Here is a 17,530-nt window from a genome sequence, read left to right on the forward strand (position 1 = left end):
ACAATTGGTTTGGGAGGTGTGAAGAGCAATCAGGAAGGGTCAAAAGAGAGTGAAATCAATGAGAGGGTCATAAGGCCCCTTGGCGTCGTGACAACCGTGAAGCGGATTATGGGCTGTCGGGGCTGGCTGCACGCTGCCCAGGTTGGGGGCGTTATGGCGAGTTAAACATTTACCCCTGAGGATTTTGTAACGATGCTATGTGGCAAAGTAAATAACTGTCTTTGTTTAAGAATTAACACCTAATCAGGGAAATACCGATGAAGAGCAGGATCTTTGTTATGAGGGAAGAGCGATTTGTTTCCCTGTTAATCTCTCCGACCTTGGGTGTGTGCGCGTTGGCTCTTTCACATGAAGCCCAGGCCGGTGCCGGAGTTCACATGGACCCCACAGAAAACCGTCTCGCATTCACACTGCACTTGGTGCCGAAAGGGTTGAACGACGACGTCAGTATGTACCGCGCCCCCCCCCCCCGTTTCGGAAGTGAAGACAAAAATGGAGGGCCGTGCGAGATGCGATGAACGCAAGACTTTTTTGAATTTACTGCAAATGCTTACATTTTTATTTTTAGCTTTATTTAGCATATATCGGCCCGCACCGCTGTTATTTTTGGTGTGAATGCAACGCCCGGGCCGGAATTTAGGCTCCGTACGAGCACCGGCCCTGGTGTGAAAGGGCTCTGTGTGTGTGTGCATGCGTGCACGGGTATTGGTGCAAAGCCTCCACCATCGCTGTGGATGCGCAGTAATGTAACTCCCAGGACGGCCAGTCAGCTGTGGGGGACGCCTTATCCGCCGTTTACGAAATCACTCGGGGGGGGGGGGGGAGGCAGCTGGGGGCCGGGACGAAGGCCTTTTGTCACCTGTGAGAGGCACGGGCCTTCACAACACGCCAACGGGAAGGGGGGCTAGTCCCGGGAGTGTGGTGGGGAGGGGGGGGGGGGGGGGGCGCGGAATGAAAACAATGCATAGCAAAATGTGGGGAGGAGGGTTGGCAAGATCTTCATCTAGATCTAGACTCTTTGATGAAATTTTTATGGCCGGAACTGCAGAGGCGCCTGCCCTGCATCCCGAGCAGCGGCGTCATCGCAAGTCCGAGCTTCCGGAAAAGCTGTGAGGGGAATGTAAACATACAGGCTGGGGGGGGTGGGGCTGAACCCGCGTGAGCAGGCATCTGGGGGGCAGCGGGGGCGACCTCCTGGGGGGGGCCGAGGTTATTTAAGCCGACGTTAGTAACAGGTGAATCGACTATGGCCTGATGTATGGGTTTATTATTAATGGCGAGCAGGATTTCCTCCGCTGACCTGCGGTTACGGCAAGTTGCCTCGTCAGAGCTGAGCTCCATGTATTGATTTCTGCAAGCATAAGTCACCCTTATTTGTGGGACAGGACCTGTCACCCGGCAGCACAGCTGGGCCCCATCGTTTTATTTTTGGCTCCCGGAGATTAGAAAACATCAAACGCCCATCCGTAATCTTACCTGATTTTATTTATATATATTTTTTTGACAGTCGCCTCTGTTGTGGACATGTGTTTGGATTTGCTTTATCCTTCTGGGCTTGTCGGCGAAGGGGCGGGAGGGTTGATGTGGAACTCAAATCAAGGCCTGTCAGGGACAAATGGAGCGGAGGCGGGGGGGCGGACTTGTGGGAGAGCTGGGCCGGGCCAAACCGCAGCACCACGTGGCAGCCTCAGACGCTGTCGATCGCGGTCGGCGGGGGCGAAAAACACAGAGGGATTAGAAGAACATGCACGTGGACACAGTTCCCGCTGCTCCCAGGGGGGGGGGGAGGTCATGTAACATGTAAATAATTAAACGTCCTCGTCCTCGGAACTTAATCCTGCAGGGGAGCCGGTACCAAGACTGCATGTGGTTCCCGCTACCCTGCTGCTACCCGCTCGCTCTGTACAGTGTGTGGCAGATTTGGCCCCCAAGCCTTTAGCTGGTGTTGAAATACTGTTAGCGACATAGCCCCCCCCCTCGGATCGGTGTCCGTGGGGGAAAAGAATGTGGAGCTCAGCTGGATGGGAGCGTAGCTGAAATATTATAATAGGAATATTAATATAACATCATAACACGAGCCGGAGCGGTAATAATGACATTGGAGATATTAGTAAAAATGAATAATTGTCTTTTAAATGTAGTCAGTGTTACAATGAATTTTTGTGCCTTAAAATGGCCCAAAGAGAGTCAGCCTGACAGCATGTCTTGCTTTTAACTGCTGAGAGTGCAGCCCATTAGTCGCACGTCCTTGTGGTCTGCTTTAGGTGAGGGGAAACCGTCAGGATGGTCCCCCAGGTGTCTGCCGGCTGTGCTCTCTGGCGCCCCCTTAAGGCGCTCAGCTGACAGTGCGCGTCACTCAGCATCATTATTTCTCGGTGCTGACGCTACCCAGCCAGGATGAAAAGCTGAGGGTCTGCTCTTTAAAAAGCCGCTCCTGACAGAGGCTAACGGGCGGTCCGCGGGATAGCGGCCGGCTCCCGCCAGACGCTGACATTTACCGCGGTGCGAGTGGCCGCTGCCTCTTTGTTTGCGGCCATGAGAAGCAGCCTCTGCTGCGAGTGCCCTGGACCAAGCTTTCTTTCCCCCCGAAGGCCACCGGCAAGTGCCGCACAGCAGGGGGCTCGAGGCATAAGGAGGCGGGCCTTTTCGGCCGGCCCCGTGTCGAGTAGCACGGATGTGACGGGCAGTTTGTCATTTACTGTGGAATCAGTCCCCTTTGAAAACCTCACCGTATTTATGAAGGATCGAATGGGCGTAACAGAAGTGTTTTGGGGGAACCCGCTTGCATCAATTATGTCTCGGAAAAGCAAAATGTTTATTCAGAAACAATTGCAGTGTCTGTAAGTGGGCTGTGGAGATCATTGCATTGTAATCTGTGTGACGTTTTTGCTGTAGCGCCGAGTTGTGTGTCAGTGCTGGGCGACAGGATCGCAGAAGCCAGTCGACAGAAAGTAGCCCCAGTGAAGGATGGGAGATGACTGGTCGGCTTGGACCCGCTCCGAGCTGCCTGCGGGGAGGCCGTCCGCTGTGGATCCGCGGTGCCAAAGTTCTGCTCCCTGTATGGAGAGAGGCTGGGAAGACGGAAGTGGGAATTACAGTGTCTGTGTGTGTTAATCGCTACTCCGGTGAGATTAATGTGGCACATCCTGACTCATAGCTAAGGCCCCTAAGTCCTGCGGAATTGACCCAGTATAAGCGGTAAAGGGGGGGGGGGGCTTTCTGCCCCCCTCCGCCAAAGCAGGAGATCCCGGAGCCTCCGCGGGCCAGTACTGCTCTCCTAATCTTAGGCTCCCTCTGGGTGCCAGGGAGGCCCTCTGGTGGCAGTGGCCAGGCAGCAGGCCTTTGTAGAAAGAGGAGACGTCACTGCATGTCTGAGCTGTAACTTCACAGCTCGTTGTATTCGCACCGAACTGCCTTCCGTCGGCAGCAGCTCTGCTTTCCTCCCCATTCTCTCATTTCCTGAGCTGCAGGTTAATCACTCTGATCAGCAGCAATTGTGGACCAATCACAGAAGACTGTGAGGTGGGATCAGTAAGTGGGGAAGTCATACGATTTCTCTGCTCAGTTGAGTTATGAACACACAACCTTCAGGCAGAGTGGTGTTTGTTTGACCCCCAAGGTCATATGATGGGACGGTGGACCTTGAAGCCGGGCCTTGATCTCGCAAAGGCTAACCTTGCCTCTAGGGGGCTTCGTCAGTGGGACAAAGCAAGTTGCAGGTGTGTGGTCGTCCTTCGTATGAAGCAGTAAATCTGGAGATGGCCCTCACTTCCCCTAGATGACTGGAAGTTCTCTGAAAGACGCACAGATGGATGAGAGGCTTATGGGGGAGTCAGCCCCCCCCCAGAGGATCGGCGGCGACTGATCACCAGGCCTTTCGCTTTGTTCTTCCTGATGATCCTCCATTAGCATGTGAATCACGGCACGTCAAGCTGATAGCTCGTTACCAATGCTTATTGCCCCCCCCCCCCAATACGATTAGAAAATGTATTTCCCTTGTTTACTGCTAGACAAGGAGGAAATTAATCATAGCCCTGAGTAAAAAGCCATTTGTTTCTGTCAGAAGACACTGCTTATTACAGTAAACATTGCATTTGTTCCTGTCCCTAATTAAGCAGGTCGGCCACAAAAACGTCTGCCTGTCCCTTGACTGGCACAGACATAGGGATAGCATGGTGTTCTGTCCCCAGGTATATGTCACATGCAGGGGACCAATGACGGCAAGCCAGAAAGCGATCCTCCAATGACAGATACAGGAATCTGTGCCTCACAGAACTGCCTCTGGAAAGATTTATTTTTGCAACTTGGTTTCTGTGTTTTTTAAAGTTAATCTAATATAAATTCACATTAAAAATTTTGGTAACGCTTTACCAAAGTGCACCTTCATAATGCATTCATAATGCATTCATAGAACATTCAGTGAACCTTCATAATGCATTCATAATGTATTCATAGAACATTCATTAGCAGCATGCAAGTACAAGCTTTAATTTACATTAATAACAAACATTACATGATTATACAATTATAATGTTATATAATGTTTGTTATTAATGTACATTACAGCTGTTAAGGGATGTTAGGATGTTATGGTATACATACATGATGTTTATGAATTATTTCTGAATACTTAATGAACACATTATGATGGTGTACTGAACGTTTTATGAATACAATATAAAAGCATAATGAACGTGCAGTTAATGTAAAGCGTTACCAAAGTTTTTCGTTTCTGTGTCTTTTCCAGGTGAAAATTCCCGACTCACCCCGCAGTGGGTTACTGTGCTTGGCCTTTGTCTTTGGCTTTCAGTCGGCTCCTGTTTGTGCTGCTCTGTGCTTCTGCTCTCCTGGCCTCTGTTACCAGCGTTTAACGGCGCGGTGTTTCGTGTGATGAGAGTGTGTCTCTTGCATACAGTGTGAGGTATTGATTACTGGGCAGTAACCGCTCACCATGGCGGCGACCATTCCTTAGCTGGGCCGCCTTCCATGTCAGAGGCTCAAAATCCTGTACGGGGGAGGGAACAAGATTAAAGCAATCAGCGCTTCACGTCCAATCAGGTAAATCGATCAGTCTCTGCCTGCCAATCTCTGCTCGAAGCATTGTGGGAGGGGCCCCAGCTAACTGTGTGAACCCTTCACACTAACAGTTAGAACTTTAACACATTTTATACATATAATGGTTCAGCATTATATGGTTTACAGCTGCTGCTTCAGTCTGTGCCTCACAATTACATTAGATCTGCAACTAAATGCATATCGGTAAAGCAAAATATCGCGGTAATGATTATTTGATAAAATGATAATGATAAAATCTTCCGGTTATGCAAACATGTTTTTACCACGCTAAATATTCTGTAATAATCAATGAAATGTGACTTTATTCCATTAAAAATTTACATTTAGCTCCATAAACATGTCAATGAAACAATTCTTATTGAGCCAAGTACAGTTATAATCCATAGAGCATGTTGCTATCAAGCTGAATATATATTATTGATTAAATGAAACATGTCTGTTATACTATGAAGCTCAATATAAATGATGTTTAATTCTTCTTTTACTTTTGAAAATGATTTTTAAGTATTTTATTGATGTGAACACTGCTGCTGTGATAAGGGTGAGCTTAGAAAAAATTGATAACCATAAAACTGGCAGAATCTTAAAAAAATAACGCGATGCAAATTTTTGGCCATGTTTCCCAGCTCTAGACTGGCTTTGCCGTCAGCAGAACCGTCCAAGTTGTTGTGCCAGAATAACGCGGGTTGTTTTTCGGGAAGCCCAAACTCAACATGGAGACCCCTGAGATCGGCTTTTGGAAAATCCTAGCGACTGGAGAGCCGTGCTTTATACAGATCTCTGTAAACGCCTGTCCGCTCCTGTCGGGCCGCGGTGCCATCGAGCGTCCCGGTGCAGAGACAGATCGTCTCGCTCTCGTGTTTATTTCCAGGTGCTTAAGTGAGTAATGGTCCAGGCGTTTCACTGTTGTGAAATCTCCCACCCATGTGAAATGGGGGAATTGATTACAGATCAATCACTGCAGCAGAGGCCTGCAGCGGAAAACGGGGATTATGTCCCTAATATGCGGTGGGTGATCATCTTCCTCTCAGAGCTGGTGTGCTATGTTAGCTGACAATACCATTGATTGTGTGTGCGTGATGGCAGAGCGGTGTCACATGGCCTTGAGACGCGCGCCCCCGTTTGTTTCCTCGCACAGGATTCTCTGCGGAGTCCAGCGGCCGCCTCTCAGCGCATTTGCTGATTGCGGCGACACCAAGCTCCTCTCCACTCTGCGTGTCATGGGTGCGACGTGGCGTGGCCCAGATTCCTAACGCGTCTCTCTTTAGCGGGAACGAGAGCGATCGAGTCCAAAGTGCCGGCTCCTTTAGTGGGGATCTGTAGGATTCTGGCACGCTTGGTTTGTCGGTGGAAACACTGGATTGTGGGTGAGGTCGGGATCGCTCCACCAAGGCGGCTGTTCTGCGTTCCTGATAAATGCATTTGTTTAAGAGATGCTTCTGTCCAAAAAGGTCATACAACTGAGAGTTAGCAAGCAGGATCATCCCCGGAGCTCTGTGGGATAAGCACCTTCTTCAAGGCTAATCAGTGCTATGATTTTTCTGCAGGCTACTGGGTTTGAACCGACGACCTTCTGTACATGGGTACAGATACCTAACCCTCTGCTACCCACCACCCCAACTTAGTAGCACTGGCTCGCCATCCTGCAGAGTGGTCTTTGATTGCCTAACCCCCTCCTCCTGCCGTGAGATAGAACCTTGGAACTATCAATTAGGCAAGCGGGGACTCTAGGCATGGTTTTACTTGGGAGGCCCCCTACCAAGAAAACTGATCATTTTACATCCTCCGCGTAGCAGGTAATTCGGCAGCTGAAAGGCAACTGCCTGGGCTGCCTGTAGTTAGAGCTGGTCCTGCATGCAATGATGCTTTGGCTCGGGGCGGGAAGATCTTCCGACAGCTACAGGGATCTGATACAAACGGCTGCCGGGGACTAGCCGCACATGCTCTGCTGGCTCCTGTGTTCCATATGCTCCAGTCCGGCCCGGATGTACCCAGTGGTCTGACCATGTGAAGGATTTGCTAAATGTCTGTTGTATCTCGCATTAAATTCCATAAATGAGCCAGACCGCTAATACTATAAGACCTGTTGCTTTAACTACTTAGTTTGTTTATTGGTTTGATTGCTTTGGCCTTTGTTGGCGTAAGTGATAATGTCTTTAATTTTACAAATCCCGGTAGTTTTGCTGTTAATTTAGCCAGATGGTGAGCTGATTTACCAGGATTAGCTTGAAAGGCAACAGGCTCTCTCGTAGCAAAGGCCGTTTAGATGTGACAGTTGTTCAGCGGCTTTTAGCTAAATTGAGTTAGCCACTCTCCGTTTAGCAGATCGCCGCTTCAGCTGGTGCTGTAATGAAACGCTTCGGATCTGGACGTCCTTTACTGGGAGGACCAAGCACTCCTTTGGGAACCTGTACCCACAACCTTCATTTAGCTTCTCACACGACTGGACTGCCTCACCAAAATATTTAACCCAATGAGTGCCAGACACTGCTCGCAGTTCTATGTCCGTCGCTGGATAGTAGGCTAGATTGTAGACCATGGTGTCTAGACATTATACCGACATAATATTTTTTATACATACATTTATATTTTCAAAAGTATCACTATTCGGGTATTTTCAAATCTCGGGGTGGTACATTTTGCCAAACAGCATATTTTATCATGGGGGGCCAAAATTTGGCTTCAGAACACCGCGGTACACAGTATTACCATAATATGGCCCCAACCTACTGGATAGCTTCCTGAAATAAGTGGCTCTGTGCGTATTATCCTGAGTGTGGCTGATCTGTTATCCGCGTGAAAATAATAATAATACTTAAGCGAAGCATCATCGGAACAACACAGTATAATACTTGCATGCCGGACCAGCTCTAGCTACAGGCAGATCAGGCAGTTGCCTTTTGGCTGCCGAATTACCTAGCTACTGCTAGCTGGTTTCATGGCTTTTTTTATTAATTTGATTTTTTTTAGCTCTTCTCCCTGTGGCTCCCTTTGATTTCCCTCTCAGCCATATTGGGCGCATTCCTTTCATCAGGGTTTTATTTTTTCCGCGGAGGCTGTCGCACTAATGTAAAGCCATTTTTACGACGGCAATCCCTTTGTTGTTTTTTGGCTGGCGGTTTTCAGTTCAGGGAAATAGCCCCCCGCCGCCCCACCCAAAACCCGCTGCTTGGAAACGCATTAAGTAAAGTGCTTTCAATCACAAGTTTGCCAGCCCGAGGGTGACAGGGGTCACCGTCAGCACCTCTGGGCACACGATACCTTTATTGGATAAGCCTGAGATTGTCCTGGCTGATACTGTCTGCGCGGAAGGTGTCGCCGTGGAAGGTTGGACCTGGGTGTAATAATCCCACGTTTATGATCCGTAGGAATAGGACTGTGATACATATTATGAATTTGTGTTTTGTATGTGGTTTTTCTGATTAAATAATCTATCCTTTGTATGTGAGCGCAGTTGCAGCACCTGTGGGGGGTGGGGGGGGGGGCGTGTCATGGAGGTCACACAAGTTGGGTGGTGATGCACTGGAAACGAGCGAGAAGCTGCTCTGGGGTCGGGTCCCGGATCTGCGGTGGGATGATGGGAATGGTGGGACTCATTCCGACTAGGCGCCATAGTGCCCCCATCGCGTTCCAGATGACCAGAAGCCCGGAATGGGTCGGCCATACCGCAATTTATTCTGAGGGATTACGGTTGAAGGTGTTCTGTAGAGTACGACCCTCAGCTTGTAAACCACCCAAACCGATAGCGTCGTCATTCTCTCCCCCCCTCTGTGGGTGGCACAGCTGGTCCTTGTTTCCATGAGTACCGTCGTCGTGAAAGCGGGTAAACAGTCTTTGACGATTCGCACTCAGGCCTGAATCGCCAAGCTTTCATTGGTAATCAAGAGGTCTTCACACACCACTGTCGTCCATCTGTGCCTCGAGTGGCTTCGCTCCTCCAGAGCCCATTCAGTCTGCCCCTTGTGACCCCATCGTGCCGGAATCTCCTTCCGGGTATCCATGCTGCCACTGTTTCCCAGCCAGAATACATGCGGATTGGGAGCGGCTGAGGGGCTGCTGTTGTACCCTTGGGCGCCCTTGTGGGCAGGAGTTCACAGCGCCTTATGTGACTCACAGCTCTGCAGTTTGCACACACAGCCCAGCTCAGAACAAAGTCATAGTGGCTTTGGTCTAGAACCAAAAGCATGTACTATGCTGTATGTGAAATGGCAAATAAAGCCTCATTGCATTTTTCATTTTAGATTTAGATTTTTAGATTAAGCTTTCTTTTCCCCATGGGGAAATGTGGCTGGGGCGTAGTGCATTGTTGCTTTATATAAAAACATATTACAGAACATCACAACATACAAAGAGAGAGACGCACAAAAAAAGACAACCATTTCAATGTCCTCAACGACAGCCTGGTGCTTGATAGGATTAAAGAGCCATTTGCTCTTTTGTATTTGAAATGTACGATGTTACTAAAAAATGGTAAGGTGCCTGCATATGAATCGCACATTCTATTGAAATGAAAAATGCAGTGACGCTTTATTTGCCATTTGCACAAGTACATTGTGCTTTTTTTCCCCCAGTCTTGCTCTTCTTTGAGAGACACATATTCAGATCAGTTTGGGAACCGAGCACATGGTCAGCCATTTACCCGGTACCCCTGGGGCTTTTTGCCAGGTTAAGGGCCTTGCTGAGGGACATGTGACTATTCTGCAAGTCTGGGCCTCAAACAAGCAATCGTCTGATGTCAGGCAGAGGCTTTACTATGTACACAGAATGTTTGTCAGACTTTGGAATCGAGGCCCCATCAGCCCCAATCTGAATCGGCGACCTTTTGTTTCTTTGTTTTTGTTTTGCCACCCTGCAACATCGAGTAACATCCGTTTCCGTGGCGGACAGAGGGATGTGGCCCAGCTCGACCCGCGCAAACGAGGCTGTGCATTAGGCCGGGAGTCATGCCGAGAGACCGAAAATCGATGCACATTTTGATTCGTAATTACCGGTGGGCGTGGCGAACCGAGTTTCTGAGCGTCTGCATACACCTTCTGCTTTGGTTGGGCTTATTGATTCAGTAAATGACAGCAAAACCTCTTCTGGGTGTCCGCCAGCAGGTCGTTACTGAAAACGGGGCGGACCCCCGACAGGTCCCCGTTTGTTTCATATTTCGGCGCTCGCTGCCTGGCGAGTCCCAGTTATCCCTCTTCATCCCGGCCTTTTGGATGCGATCAGTGTCCCGTTTGGCCCCAGTATGCTCAGGGGGAGCGCGGTTAGTGGTGTCGGCCGTGTGGAGCAGCTGGCCAGCCCACTGCAGAGTATCTCGGCGCTATTGGCCGACTATCCGGAGGCGACTTGGCAGGTCGCACCATGTCATCCTCCTCCTCCTCCCAGAAAACCCCCCCCCCACAATGAATTAACACTTTGCTGTAGAGCCTGGCGGTCTCTCCTCAACTTATTTCTGATTGTTTCAACCCCCATTTCCCATTGTTTTCTTTCTGGATGTATCCTGCACTTCTTCCCCCCCCCCCCCCAGTTTTCACTGGAGGGGATTATATTCCGGACTGTTCTGGCATTCTTGTTAGCAGCCCCGCAGGCCTCTTCCCACGCGAAGCCCGACGTTCCGTCAACACCGCCCCATTTCCTGGGAAACACTGGGGGGGGGGGGGGGGGGCAGCTCCATCCCGTTTGCCCATCATGCTAGGTGTTGAGGTGAAGCCTCCTATATTCTCCCCTTCGCCCCCAGTAGACGCGGTGAACCAGTAAGGGTGGCGGAGATGTTTGTGATCTCGCCCCAGCTTCACGGTGGATGATAAGATCCACATCCTGAGGGCGGAATGCCAGGGATGGGGGGGGGGGGGAGAATAAAGGGTGATGCTGCTGGGATTCGGGCCCCCGCAGGAAAGGAGTGGCCTGAAGTCCACCATCTCCTCCAGGGAGCCTCGTTAATATTTATTGCCAGCTTGGTCTGTTTACCAAAATGTCGGGTTGCATCCCGCTTACATCAGCTTAGCCGCGTAGATGCACATTATATCAGCATGTCGAAGCCTGATGGTGCCATCGCGACCTGTGCCGCCTCGTCATGCCGCTTCTTTAAAAGTTACTTTCTGCAAGGTCTTTAAAAGGACAGGGCCGCATGAGATCTGAAGGCTTCTGCTCTGACAGCCTGCTTGGTTCTGCAGTTCCCTTCCAGGACCTCACACCCCCGAACTCTTTCTTCTTCGTCAGCCTGTTCTTTAAGGTCGCTGCGGGTCTTTATCAAAGTTAGAGCTGAAACGGCCTCATGCCCATCTGGGATGGGCATGGCCAGAGGTGTGACCCTGAAAAGTCACTCTGCTTTTAAGCTGCCGCCTTGTCACCCGAGTGGCAATTGACGTGGACGCGTCCCTGAGTGAGCTTTGGAAGTGTGCTGCGGGGGTTATTGGAATGAGGTGTGCTGATGGACTGCAGCCCTAATGGATGGATGCATGGATGGATTGGGGGCAGTTTGTGGCTCAGTGATCTAAGCCACTGCGCCTATGATCAGCAGGGCCCTTAACCCCCCCCCCCACAGGTGGCTGTCCTTCACGGCCAGCTTGCTCTCGCCTACAAAGAGAATTTCCCCATGGAGATCAATGAAATATCAGTTATTATTATAATTATTTTTTCTCATTATTAACAACAACAATAATAACAATAACAATAAATAATTGATAGTATTATTTTATTGTTGTTACAGTGGTACCTCGGTTCTCGAAGTCACTAGAACTCAAATTTCTTGAAAGTCGAACAAACCAGTTTGACCTAGAACTCGATCTGAATATCAGAAGTCAAACCGTGAACGCTGACCTAATATAAATTGTACGCGCCAGGAAATGAGTCATACTACAATGCAATTCTTACTTGAATGCCTTCTTCACAGACTGGACGATTAACCAAATAAAGCAGCGCAACATTACAGTAACTAACAATAAATAAATCACTAACTTACGTGTATTATTACAGCATTTATGTCATTTATTTAAACTTTATTTTACCAGGTAAATTAACTGAAAACCAGCTCTCACTGCTTTACGTGATATTCGGGAGAAACAGCAGATTACGCATCGGAACTACCTGGGATACAAACGTGTAACTAAACTCTTCAGCCAATAAGGGCAAAGGTGTGTCGTCACGGAGGCGGTTCCAGTTTGTGCAGCCGGGTGAGAGGTCGCAATGCATCTAACCGCAATGCATTGCATCAGGATCAGAATGCGTTGCTTTAAGCCAGCGCTGTAAGCAAGTCGAACGCACCCAATGACCGGACTGGGGAAGCAAACTGAAACGTGGACTTAATGCAGAGGACTAATGACAACAGCCAGAAACAGCTGATCACATGGGGATCCCACACGAGGTTAACGAGGGGGCGTGGCACACGGAAGGAACGGACGATTGGGGCAGGACAGGGGTAATGTTGGGATAAGATCTTTATCGTTTTGGAAGCCATTAAGAAAAAAATGCTGCTCTTGTTTTATCCTGTTCATTTTGTGTTTAAATGCTAAAAAAAACAAACAACATATTTAGGTGTAATTTGGGGGTGCCGGGAACCAATGAATTGGTTTTCCATTATTTCTTATGGGAAAAATTTGATAGAACTCGGACTTTTTAGGATTCGATCCGGAGTCCGGAACGGATTAAGTTTGAGAACCGAAGTACCACTGTAGTATTATTATTATTATTATTATTATTATTATTATTATTATTATTATTATTATTATTATTATTATTATTTTATTATTTATTTTATTATTATTATTATTATTATTATTATTATTATTATGCATGGATGGATGCTTGGATATATGGAGGTATGTTTATATCTTTGGGTACATGGATGGATGGATGTTTGCATGAATGCTTGTTGGTTTCACCCTGATTGGGCTTTGCGGTCCGCCTCCCTCGCCGGTGGGGGTTAGAGAGCACAATGGAGCGGGAGGCTCCGTCCACTGCTGGACGTGCTGCTCTCAGCTCCCCGCTCTGTCACACGGCCTCTCGCAGCTGATGCAGTTCCGTGTGTGAATCTCGCTATTCCGGTCTCGGCTCCAACTCCAAGCGCAGGTGAAGTGCTCCGGCGGCTGAGACTCGAGGTGCGGTTTCGGGTTTGTCCTGTTCTAGTGCTCTCGAGCATTTAAAGGATTTGCATGAAATTATGATCCTTTGGGAGCTGAAAGGCTCTCATTGCTGCCTGTGCTCCTCCCAGCCTGTTTTACAGGCTGTAATTATCATTTATCACCATTCATGTCTCACGGGCTGGTGGCAGCCAGCAGCTACTCAGTGGTTCCCATGTGCCCCTGGGTTCAGGGCGTGCGATCACCCACGGGGTCATGACCCTCAGGGGACTGAGCAGGCCGACCAGCCAGCGATCTGGGGGTACCCTCAGCCCCCGACCCTCCACCTGACCCAAGTTACTAGTTTCCGGCCAGATCAGTCCCGCAGGCTCCACAGTGCAAACCTCCATCACCTGGGGTGGGGGGGGGTGTCGCGGGGGGGCTTGACATGTGTCAGATCAGCTCCCAGTTTATTAACTGAAAAAGGTATAAAATTGGGTGCCTGGCTCTTTAAGGGCCATCTTTAATTTACAATATTTCGTACAAAAACAAAAACATTCATCGTGGCTGAAACTGCAGCTGGTATTGCGTGCGTTTTTCCCTTTGGGCCGTATAATGTTTGCACTGAGGGGGGTTTTCATCTCTGGGAGGAGCGTAGGCTGTTCTGCTCTCACGCTCATATCGCCCTTATGCCTTATTGGTGTCTCCCCCCCCCACCTTTATGGGGTTGTGTTTCATGTCGCACTTCTCATATCGCTCGTGTGGCAGGATGCCTTGCGTGTGATATTTCACAAACGGGTGATTGGTGAGGGAGCTTGGGCCTGGTTCCGAAGAACCAGGGCCACTTTATGGTCCCTGACAGACGTTCGCTTGGGAGAAATCCGAGGAGCCTCTGAATCCCGGCCACAGTGTGCACTGGATCTGTTGATTTCGACCGTGGAGACGGGTCATTAGAGCCCAAGCTCATGGTTATCATTCCGTGTGTTTAGCTGATGCTTCTGCGGCGTCGGATCAAAGTGCCAGCATTGACTGTTTTTCTATTAGCAACCCGCCTCGTGTCCCGCATGCAGCGGAGCCCCCCCCCCCCCCCCAGCTGGCCCGCGCGTCCTCCAAGGCGTCCAGGCTGCGATAAGGACATCCGCTCTGATTCGCTGCTAATCAATGGCCGCGCAGGGGCGGCGGTCTCTAAGACGGACCGCAGCGCCGTCGGCAGCGCAGAAGAGACTCATCGCAGCGTCTGGCCTGACAGCCGAGACACAGTCATCACAGCGAGCAGCGGAGCAGCAGCGCCTTTGCTGGCACGTTGTCCGATCGATACACGCCGGCGCGCGCAAGCCGGTAATGAGCTCTTTGTTGTGGTTTTTTAGTGCCCCCCCCCACCTTATTTCGCAACTCCTGTAATTGATGAGGGACTCGGTGGCAGATCTGTTTGTGGGGAGGAGAATCCCGCTGCGATGTGCCGGACGACCCCTCCCCTGGGCGTGGCGCAAGACTTGAGGAAGCTGCCTTCTCATGTCCTACGTTGCTTGTGTTATCATGCCCCTTACGCCTCTGGATGTGTCTCGGGGCGGGACGTGGGCGGAGCCTTAATCATTAATCAGATGCTCAGTCAGCACAGCACCCCCGGGTAACAGAGTAAGGTCATCTTGGAATCACTGAGCCGATGGTCGCCCGCATGAAGGATCCTGCTCCAACAGTCCCGGAGAAGAACCCGGGTCTGGGTGTTTCACAGCATGCTCACACTTGGCCCAGTCGCCTTCTACCGTGCTCAAGCATGACTGTCCCTCTCCGCTGCCCCCGCTGGGCTGTGCTCACATTGCGCTTAACGTTCGGGGCCTGAGCACGCTTCCCTCATTATCGTGCGACTTTTTCTGTTTAGAGGCAGTCATAGGAAGAATAGCGCTATCGCACAGCACAATGGAGTTCATTATTTAATGTCCTTATTGTGTGGAGTCATTTTGGCCGTGATGACACACAGCCCTCAAAGATTTATCGAGTACAAAACGCAGCGATTTTCATTTAATCATGCTGCACGTGTAAGAAGCTCAGGTTTCCTGCAAACACTGCACCTCTGCTGTAGACCAAAGTCATCCCTTTGCCACCATTTCATAAATGTCATTTCCCGATCTGTACAGCCGACCCGATCCACTCCTTCCAGGTCCAGTTCATGTGTAGTGCATCTGTCTGCATGCGTGTGCCAGCGGCATCATCGATGGCATGTCGAACTGAACCGTGCCGGGGCCCACCTCTTCAAGCGGGCCGGAGCCCGGTACGGAGCGATCAGACTAGCCAAACAACCTGGACTTGGGGGGGGTCACCTACTGTGAGGGCGCCCTGTGCTTCCCGCCTGGGTGTTTTGGGGAGAATTCCTGCACCCGCTCACCTCCTCTCTCTCCCCCTCAATTTTTGCTCACACCATCTCTCCAGAGAGTTCCCAGTAAATTACCCGCTGGGGGCTTGAGCGTGGGGGGGGGGGGGATAGTTGTGGTTGTATTGCCAGTCCTCTGTGCTGACTAGATATAAATCCCTGCAAATGAGTGCTGTAATTGCCTCCAAGTGCCCTTCTGCCACAGTGTGCCCCCCCCCCCCCCAGACAGCAATGCTGCGCCGCATCGTTAAGGGTGCAGCAGCGCGCCTCCTAGCTGCACTGACGGAGACGCTTCCCCCAGTGCATGCCATTAATTCGGTATCACTGCAGCAAGCCGGACCGCTTGTGATTGGACGGCTTTCCGGGCGGCATGATGTCGGCCCACTGGCAGTGCAGCTGGTGGTCCGCGTCCGCACCCACGTTCCGTCCTCTGGAGGGTGTCCGTTTCTGCGCGTGACCCCGGGCGCCTGCTGCTTCGGCCCCTCTTCCCTCCGGCTGGGCTGTTTGTCCCCCGTCCTCTAAGACGTGATGCAGCCATTCGTCTTCCTTAGCTGCCGGTTCTCCACACCTGCCGTGGGCTGTTAGCCGCTGCTCCCTGACAGCAGGACGGTGTGGGGGAGCTCTGTCACACAGACCCGGGATAGACCTGTCCGCCTGCTCAGCAGTGGCGGATCAGATCAGCACCCTCAGAGGCCCCGGAGAGCAGGCGCGGGGGTGCTCTGCCACGCCCTCGCAGGGGCGCGGGGGTGACGGCGACCCCTCTTCTGTAAAAGGCTGCATTTACTGGCACCTGCCGGGCGGCCGTGACTGGCGAAGGAAGACGGCCATCGCCAGCCCTTTCCGGCCCCTTCCGGCAGCCGTGTCGCCCGGCGTCTCGAGCTGCTCAAAGTGCCCGTTTAATCGCACATTAAACCCCGGCAAAGGTTCACTGCCTGCTTTGAAAATGGGGAGGGGGGGGCTTATTCGATTTGCTTTCCAGTTTTATTAAAAACATTTATCATATAAATTGGAAGGGACAGTCCCGCCTGAGAATGTAACGGTCTCAGGCTGACCTTGCGGTGGGACATAGCGATTAGCGACCGATGGGGAGGGGGCTTCTATGTCTTAGCAGGTGCTCACCCACAGAGGCCCCGGCGGGGGGGGAGACGCCCATGAGGCATGGGGGAAGCCTGGGATTCCCCGGGGGGGCCGGTGCCGACCTCTTTCCAAGCTGTCAAGGACGGCAAAAGCAGGCTGCGTCATCGCAAAGCATCAATGCGGCACCCAGTCATCACAAAGTGGGCGCTGACCTGAAATACAGTGTCGATACAATGAGCTGGTTGGGGGGGGTCTGCTTCTGTTCAGAGCCTGCTTAATGCAGACTCCTCTCCTGAATGCTCTGCTGAACTCACCTTCCAGTTGGTCTGGCTTTATCGGTTTTACCCAGCCCTGTAAAAAAGAGGGATTTAATTATTTCTGAGTGACTGGCACCTCATTCCTTAGTTGTTTGACAGGTTATCTTTTTTTAAACAGCCCCCTTCCCTCGCCTCGTGGGCCAGTGAGGGGCTCCGTCCCACTGGTTTCTCTGAGGGCTTTTCATAACGTTTGGTTTCCAGTTCACTTTGTCGGCCTTAGCCAGACTCATTGCTTACCCTGGGGTCTGGTTGGAAACACGTAACAAATGTTACACGGCGCTTCCGGCATCTTCGAAACGGGCGCCCGCCTGGGATTCTCACACGCTGCTGTGCAGAGTTTACTGAGATCGGCGTGATGATCCAACAACATCCAGTTAATGGTATTTCTGTGGCTGAAAACACCTTGTTATTGAGCGAGGTCAGAGGAGACTCGTTAAAGTAACTGGGGAGGCCACAGTGCAGGAGTAACGGCTCTGTACAGCGGCGGCGTGCGGAACAGCTTCTCTGAAGGCAAAACTTTTTTAGGCTTTAAGCAGTTCTGGAGGCAGAAGTGGATCCTATCCAGTACCGGCTGTGTGTATCTGAGAAACTGCCCACGCACAGTGTAATACTGTACTCTTAAGTACTGAGATTACTCTGCAATG

At 50.8% G+C, this 17,530-nt stretch overlaps 1 protein-coding gene across 1 annotated transcript in view; it reads left to right on the plus strand.

Annotated features, from left to right (window-relative positions):
- Positions 1–17,530, plus strand: part of man1a1 (mannosidase, alpha, class 1A, member 1) — a 77,879-nt gene that overhangs the window by 38,099 nt on the left and 22,250 nt on the right. The window lies entirely within an intron of this gene.

Source organism: Paramormyrops kingsleyae, chromosome 19 (assembly GCF_048594095.1).
Source record: "Paramormyrops kingsleyae isolate MSU_618 chromosome 19, PKINGS_0.4, whole genome shotgun sequence".
Taxonomy (NCBI): Eukaryota; Metazoa; Chordata; class Actinopteri; order Osteoglossiformes; family Mormyridae; genus Paramormyrops; species Paramormyrops kingsleyae.